General features: G+C 64.2%; 1 long non-coding RNA gene across 1 annotated transcript; it reads left to right on the top strand.

Annotated features, from left to right (window-relative positions):
* Positions 1-779: 779 nt before the first annotated feature.
* LOC135286768 (uncharacterized) lies at positions 780-4894 on the top strand. The gene is made up of 3 exons (XR_010350823.1): positions 780-1273; positions 3245-3655; positions 4154-4894. It is a non-coding gene; the product is annotated as an uncharacterized LOC135286768 (long non-coding RNA).
* The last annotated feature ends 2256 nt before the right edge of the window (positions 4895-7150 follow it).

Genomic DNA, 7150 nt, shown 5'->3' with positions numbered 1-7150 from the left:
GGGAGCGGGCGGATCCGGGTCCCGGTGGGGCCGGGAGGATCCGGGGTCCCGGTGGGGCCGGGCGGATCCGGGTCCCGGTGGGGCCGGGCGGATCCGGGTCCCGGTGGGAGCGGGAGGATCCGGGTCCCGGCGGGAGCGGGAGGATCCGGGTCCCGGCGGGAGCGGGCGGATCCGGGTCCCGGCGGGAGCGGGCGGGCAGCGGCAAAGCCGGGCCGGGAGCGCCGGGAGCGCCCGGGGAGCGATCGCTGCGCACGGGCGGCCCCTGCTGGCAGCGACCGGCACTGCGGGACGGGACCGGGAACGGGAACGGGAACGGGAACGGGAACGGGAACGGGAATGGGAATGGGAATGGGAACGGGAACGGGAACGGGAACGGGAACGGGAATGGGGATGGGAACGGGGATGGGAACGGGAATGGGAACGGAGATGGGAACGGGAGCGGGGATGGGAACGGGAACAGGAACAGGAACCGGAACGGGAATGGGGATGGGAATGGGGAACGGGAACCGGAACGGGAACGGGATGGGGATGGGAACGGGGAACGGGGATGGGAATGGGAACGGGAACGGGAAAGGGAACGGGAACGGGATGGGATGGGAACGGGAATGGGGATGGGAATGGGGATGGGAACGGGGAACGGGGATGGGAATGGGAACAGGAACGGGAACGGGAACGGGATGGGATGGGAACGGGAATGGGGATGGGAATGGGAACAGGAATGGGAAAGGGAAAGGGAAAGGGAAAGGGAAAGGGAAAGGGAATGGGAACGGGAACTGGACCGGGAAAGGGAACAGGAACGGGGAACGGGAAAGGGAACAGGAACGGGGAACGGGAACGGGGAACAGGGACGGGAACGGGGATAAGGATGGGAATGCGAACGGGAATGGGGACAGGACCGTGAATGGGGATGGGAACAGGAACGGGGAATGGGAGCGGGAAACGGGAACGGGGACAGGAATGGGAACAGAAACGGGAATGGGAACGGGATGGGAACGGGAACGAGGACGGGGATGGGGCCGGGGACGGGAGCGTGGGGCAGTTCTGGGCTGCTCAGGGGGTACCAGTGTGTGCAGGGGTGTGCGGGGGGTACTGGGGTGTGCAGGGCTGTGCACGGGTGTCCTGTGGGAGCCGATCCCTGCCTGCCCCGCGCCCCAGCAGCTCCCCAGCTCCCCTCAGCCCCGGTGCCGGTGCCGCGGCCGGGGCGGGTGCTGAGCCAGCGCCTGAGTCCGGCCGGGAAGAGAGGGGAGGAGAAGGGCGTGATCAGGTGTGTGAGGTGAGCACGCTGCAGTTCTGACACGCTCCCAAGGCTGCTCCGCACACACGGGCTACCGGGAGAGCCCCTCTGGCACTGGGCACTGCCGGGGAACGCGGGCCTTGGCAGCGTGGACTCTGCCCCAGCCCCGTGCCCAACCCCAGGAGCCCAGCACAAGCGTGAGAGCCCGGCCTGAGGGCACTGTGCAGGGCTCCTTCCCGAGTGATTCCCCTGGGGATGCCCCCAGCAGGCTCACCCCGAGCCCCTGGCCCCGAGATGCCGCTGAGCTGCTCCGTGTCTAGCTCCTGTTCCTGCCCCAGCTCCTGCTCCTGCCCCAGCTCCTGTTCCTGCCCCAGCTCCTGCCCAGCTCCTGCCCCAGCTTCTGCCCCAGCTCCTGCTCCTGCCCCAGCTCCTGCTCCTGCCCCAGCTCCTGCCCCAGCTCCTGTTCCTGCTCCAGCTCCTGCCCCAGCTCCTGCCCCAGCTCCTGTTCCTGCCCCAGCTCCTGCCCCAGCTCCTGCTCCTGCTCCAGCTCCTGTTCCTGCCCCAGCTCCTGCCCCAGCTCCTGTTCCTGCCCCAGTTCCTGCCCCTGCCCCAGCTCCTGCCCCAGCTCCTGCCCCAGTTCCTGCCCCAGCTCCTGCTCCTGCCCCAGCTCCTGCCCCAGCTCCTGCCCCAGCTCCTGCTCCTGCCCCAGCTCCTGCCCCAGCTCCTGCCCCAGCTCCTGCTCCTGCCCCAGCTCCTACCCCAGCTCCTGCCCCAGCTCCTGCTCCTGCCCCAGCTCCTGCCCCAGCTCCTGCCCCAGCTCCTGCTCCAGCTCCAGCTCCTGCCCCAGCTCCTACCCCTGCTCCTGCTCCAGCTTCTGCCCCAGTTCCTGCCCCTGCCCCAGCTCCTGCCCCTGCCCCTGCTGCACGGGCTCCTGAGATGGGTCCCACCCTGCCAGCCCTGTGCAATGTCCCTCAGCTTTGACAGCCCCGCGAGCCAAGACCCTTCAGGATCTGCTGCCAGGAATTCGTGCACTGGCCCAGTGCCGATGTGCCAGGGGTGGTGCCAGTGGAACAGGTCAGGGTGAGGGACACCAGAGGCACAGACCAGACCAGCAGTGCCCTGGGAAGTGTTTTCCCAGTTTGGGATGAAGGCAAGGCTGTGTCCCCGGGGGACAGCAGAGTCTGGCTGCTCAGTCACCCCACGTCCAGGCTGAACACGGGGTCCCACAGCTGCAGGAGCCCCGTGGTGTGCCCCCACCCGCAGCTGGCTGTCCCCGTGAGTCACGGGCTGCATTCCTGGGGCAGGAGGGGACATGTGAGCTGCAGGGACACGCCGGCTGCGTCACCCCCTCCCTCCCACGCCCCGGGCCGGGGCGGCGCAGCTCCAAGCTGAAACTTGTCCGACAGTAATTACAGGGGAGACGAGGACTTCAGAGGATTTACATTCCTTTTGGGCCACACCTGGGAAAGAACTTTCACCATCAGCCAGTTCCTGAGAAATAACTTTCCACCTGCGTGGCCCAGCCACAGCCCTGCCCAGGGAGCCCAGAGGGGCTGGGGGGCTCCTGCCAGCCCCACTGTGGCTTTGTGTCTCTGCAGAGAGCCCCAAACCCCTCCTGCTGTCCCCAGAGCTCCTGCAGGCCGGGGTGCTGGTGCCTTCTTTGCCTGTGTGGGGTCAGTGCAGCTGAGAGCCCAGCGTGGCTGGGGCCTGACCACCCTTCCCTGGGGGTTGTGGTCACTGCAAGCTGGGGGTGAGGGGTGGGATTGCACCAGTGTCCCCAAGAGGCTGGAGCCACATGGGTGCCAGTCAGGCCCTTCAACTGGAGCCTTGTCAGGGAGCCTTTCACCTTTGCTTTGGCTAAGGACAGCTCCCCAGTGGCTGCCTGGGACCCAGGGCTTTGACCCAGAACTGGGGGACTCAGGGGACACATGAGGCTCACTGGGTGAGGGGCCATAACTGCTCAGGGCATTTCTGTCACCCCCAGTGACACACAGCCTTCCCAAATTACAGACAGGGCTGGACCTGCTGAGCCCCTTGGACACGTTCTGCTCATCCCAGCTGGGAAAGACCCGAGATCTCCTCGTTCCTGGGCCTCTCCTTGTTACCCATGAATATGGAGAGACACAGACAGCCAATTTCTGAAGCAGCTTCGCCAGAGCCTCCTGCCTCCTCCTCCAGCCTCTGCTGTTTCCCACCCTGTGCTGGTGACCCCTGTGGATCCCTGGGGGCTGGAGCTGCTCTCCTGCCTCTGACCCCAGCCCAGCTGTGAGCCCTGACCACTGCAGCTCTGTGCCCTGTGCCGTGGCTCACTGGCAGCACCAGGGACACGGGTGACCCCAGCCAGGCCAGTGTGGCACATGGCACAGTGTGGCACTGCCATGCTTCGTGTCCTGGGCCTGGGAGCTGAGCTCCATGTGCAGGGTGAGTCCCACGGCCAGGGCTGCCCCACATCCACCCTGTGGGTCCCTGCCTGTGTCCCCTCATGGCCAGAACTGCCCCACATCCACCCTGTGGGTCCCTGCCTGTGTCCCCTGCCCCACATCCACCCTGTGGGTCCCTGCCCATGTCCCCTGCCCCACATCCACCCTGTGGGTCCCTGCCTGTGTCCCCTCATGGCCAGGGCTGCCCCAGGATGTCCCAGGGATGGTGGCAGTGGGATTGGTCAGGGTGAGGGACACCAGGGGCACAGGCCACACCAGCAGTGCCCTGGGAACTGCTTTCCCAGTTTGCTCCCTGACAGAGCCAGGGAGGCACCTTTGTCCAGGGATCCTGGGGGTCCCTGCCTGTGTCCCCTTATGGCCAGGGCTGTCCCACATCCACCCTGGGGGTCCCTGCCCGTGTCCCCTCTCCGTGTCCCTGGCACTGCTGCCAGGGCCCTGCCTCAGCAGCCCTGTGGGGTTCAGGGCAGTGTCTCTGCAGGCTCCCGGGGCTCTCAGCTGCAGCCCAGCGAGGCAAGAGGGGCCACTTCAGCCTCCAGGAGCTGCTGGGAACCGGCAGCGTCAGCACAGCGCCGAGCCCAAAGTGTTTTGCAAGCAGAAGGGCGCGGGTGCTTTCCTTATTTGGCACACCTGGCCGGGCACACCTGGCCGGGCACACCTGGCAGCTCCTGCTGACGCGGGATGGGAGCGGGGCGGGACCCGCCTCGCTAATGACAGCCGGCGCTGGGCGTGGGGACAAGCCGCGGCAGGGACGCGTCCCGGCAGCCAAAACAAGGCTGGTGACACGCCAGCAGCTCAGCCCGGCACCCCCAGACCCCGCTCCTGCACCGGGGGTCCCCGGCTCTGGGGGTCTCCTGCCCCGGGGCCGCCGGGCTGTTGCCACGTTTCTCTCCACAAAGAAAAACAAACCAGAATTATTCCCAAGAATATTTGTGAATGTCACATTCTCTCAGCATCCGAGGAAGAAAACAGAATTCTTATCGTGTTTGCTATACCTGTGCTATACCAAAATAGAATATAATATAAAGATTATTTATCCAATGTTTCCTTGGCCTATCAGGGCCAAAAAAGTGTATGTGCCAGACTGCCACAAGACAGTCATGAGAAAACCAGAAACGAGTGCAATTCTATGCAGTTGTGAGCAAGGGTGAGGGTGAAGCAGATTCAGTTTAGATATAATGTATATAGCATAGTATAATAAAGTAATTAATTAGCTTTCTGATTATGGAGTCAGATCATTTTCTCTCCCTCACCCACATCAAAATCGCCCTTACTCCAGTACTGGGCAGCCCCTGTTCCCTGTTCCATGTTTGTTTCCAGTGAGGCTGGCAGGCTCAGGAAGAGCCCCTGAAGGCTGTGGTGGGGAGTTTATTCCTGCTCCTGGGTCAGGAGTGAAGGAAAAGAAAGAAATTCAACCAGAGTCTGCGCTGGAGCAGGGGGACAGCTGGGGAGGCAGGCAGTGCCCGCTTCTGATCTCAGCCCTACAGGGTTTGAACACCTGGCCCAGCCTGGCAAGAAGCTGCTGTAGGGCTGGGAGGTTCAGGGCCAAAATTAGCCTTGGCACCCCAACCCTGGCCTTCCCTGTGCCCCCAAAATCCACTTGCTGTGCCAGCCCTTCCTGCCCCACGCCGGTCCAGCCACTGTGGCTCTGCCCCTGTGCAGGACTGAGCCCGGGGCACAAGCACAGCAGAACGTGGAGCAGGAATGTGGAAGGCTCCATCTTGAGCTGCTTTTCCCAGGAAGCTCCATGCCAGGGGGTGAGTGCTGAACACGGCAGCTGAGCATGGTTCCATGGAAATGCCTCTGCTTAGGGGTCCCTGCCATGGCATAACCACAAGAAGGGGCTGTCACCGGGTGCTTTCACAGCTGCAGCCCCAAGGCAGTGTCTGCTGTCCCCCTGCCAGGCTGGCACTTGTGTCACTGAGACAAGGCGAGCAGGCAGCTCTGGGATGAACACACTGCTCCTGCACCTTCGGGGTGCCAGGGGAGCCCCAGGAGTGTGCACAGGCACAGAGGCTGGGCTGCACAGCCACAAACATGAGCTGTGGCTCCCAAGGACCTTGAGCACCCTCTGATGTCCCCTCCATGTCCCCTGCCACTGTGCCCTTCCCAGCCCAGCCTGTCCCAGTGCCTGTCTGGCTTTGGGAACGGGACCACTGGGGACCCCAGAGCGTGGCCATCCCACCCCCAGCTCCCATCTCCAATTCCCAGCCTGGCAAGGGAGTGCCACGGGTGTTTTGTAAGAGGCAAATCCCTGCGGTGCCAGCATCGTGCCGGGACGGGCACTGGGCTGGGCTGGGCTGGGCTGGGCTGGCCCACGGCCAGTGTTTGGCCCTCGGGGAGTTGGTGTAGGCAGCGATGAGCGTGCCTGGCCGCGGGGCAGGGCCGGGCCGGGCTGCGGCTGGGGCGGCGTGGGGATGCGCTCACACCCCGCCGGGTTTTGCCTCGTAAGTGAAACGCGAACCGGAGCCAGGCAGGTGCTGACCAAGGTGTTTGGCCCGACCTGCCCCTCTCTCTGCTCGAGTCAGCAGAGTGGGGACAGCTCTGTGCTCATCATTCCTGCTGCTGTCATCCCAAAAACCTCCTTACCCCCAGATCAGCAAGGGCTGGATTGAGCTGGATCCATCCCCTGCCCCAGCAGGGCAGGATGGAAGCCCTGAGATTTTGGCAGCCAGGCTGGTTCCTGCCTGGAACAGGGAGGGCACAGGGGCAGTGCACAGCGGGCACTGATTCTGCAGGCAGGGCAGGGGCTGCTCAGAAAGGTTTGTCCCCTCTGCCCTCGCCGTGCCAGCACAGGGGACTCTGCTGGGATGCCCTTTGTGCCAGGCAGCCTTGGCAGCACGGGGCAGGTGTCAGGGCACCTGGGAAGGTCTCCCAGTGCTTCCCTGTGCGTGTGGGTTGTTCCCATTGCTGGGCACCCACCACGGCAGGAAAGGGCCCAGTGCACCCATCCTGTGTCCAAAGACATTGCCAGTGCTGGTGCTGGGGATGAGCTGGCACATGCCAGGAGCCCAGCCCAGCAGGGCCCTGCCTGGCACACAAGGTTCCAGCTGAGGTTCATCCCAGGGTCTCTCCATGGCCCAAATTCTCTCCCTGGCATGGAGCAGGGAATTCCCTCCAGACTGGAGGGGACCTGCCTGGCTCAGGCAGAGTGGAATGGCAAGATGAAAGCAGGGGGGCAGCAGGGCAGGACAGCTGCATTGCCCTGCCCAGATGGATCATGGAATGATGGAATCATGGAATCCCAGAAGGGCTTTGGCTGGAAGGGAAGCTCATCCAGTTCCTCCCCTTGCCACGGGCAGGGTCACCTTCCACTAGGTGAGGTTGCTCCAAGGGCCCATTGAACCTGGCCTTGAACACTTCCAGGGCCGGGGCATTGGGAAGGGGTGGAGCAGGGCTGGAGCCGTGCAGGGCTCTGGGAGATGAGCTTTGTCTCCAGCTGGACCCCGTGTCCCAGTCTGCTCCTTGCTGTGCTGCC

The sequence above is a fragment of the Passer domesticus genome, chromosome 27 (assembly GCF_036417665.1).
Source record: "Passer domesticus isolate bPasDom1 chromosome 27, bPasDom1.hap1, whole genome shotgun sequence".
Classification (NCBI taxonomy): Eukaryota; Metazoa; Chordata; class Aves; order Passeriformes; family Passeridae; genus Passer; species Passer domesticus.
This window is presented reverse-complemented; position numbering and strand designations above follow the sequence as displayed.